The following is a 683-nucleotide window of genomic DNA, read 5'->3' as shown; positions in this document are numbered from 1 at the left end:
CGGACGAGAACCGATGTTTTCAAAGTAGTATGGCCGTAGACAAGGGTGCACAAACAGTGCTTGTCTACGGCCATATTACCTTGAAAACACCGGTTCTCGTCCGATCACCGAAGTTAAGCAACGTCGGGCCCGGTTAGTACTTCGATGAAAGACCGCCTAGGAATGCAGGGTGTTGTAGACTTATTTCATTTATATTTCTTTAAAAATTCATTTTACCAATAGATGCTTAATTCATTTATTTTTATAAAATAAATGCGAAATAAACAAAAACGAAGTTAAGCAACGTCGGGCCTGATTATTACTTCGATGGGAGACTGCTTGGGAATGCCGGGTGCGGTGGTGCTCAATTGCCTACGGCCATACTTTTTTGAAAACACCGGTTCTCGTCCGATCACCGAAGTTAAGCAACGTCGGGCCCGGTTAGGACTTCGATGGAAGACCGCCTGGGAATTCCGGGTGCTGTAGACTTAATTCATTTTTTTTTTCTAGAAATTGATTTTACCAATAGTAGCGCATCGATAGCTCAATATTTTCCTAATGCAGGCGTCACTTTGAAGCCTGGACCCACCCTCCTCAGAGGTCGCTAACTATCGACGTCGAAGCCTAAGGTCAATAGAGTTGCTGTTGTAGTGAAGTCCTAACGTTCTTTTCTTAATCTTGATTGAGTGAAGCTTTACCTATAA

At 43.2% G+C, this 683-nt stretch overlaps 2 pseudogenes; both read left to right on the top strand.

Annotated features, from left to right (window-relative positions):
* Positions 1-62: 62 nt before the first annotated feature.
* On the top strand, positions 63-181 carry LOC117113370 (annotated as a pseudogene).
* A 168-nt stretch (positions 182-349) lies between these two features.
* Positions 350-468, top strand: LOC117113369 (annotated as a pseudogene).
* The last annotated feature ends 215 nt before the right edge of the window (positions 469-683 follow it).

The sequence above is a fragment of the Anneissia japonica genome, unplaced genomic scaffold (genome assembly GCF_011630105.1).
Source record: "Anneissia japonica isolate Jap-2015-1 unplaced genomic scaffold, ASM1163010v1 scaffold114695_len1212_cov123, whole genome shotgun sequence".
Taxonomy (NCBI): Eukaryota; Metazoa; Echinodermata; class Crinoidea; order Comatulida; family Comatulidae; genus Anneissia; species Anneissia japonica.
This window is presented reverse-complemented; position numbering and strand designations above follow the sequence as displayed.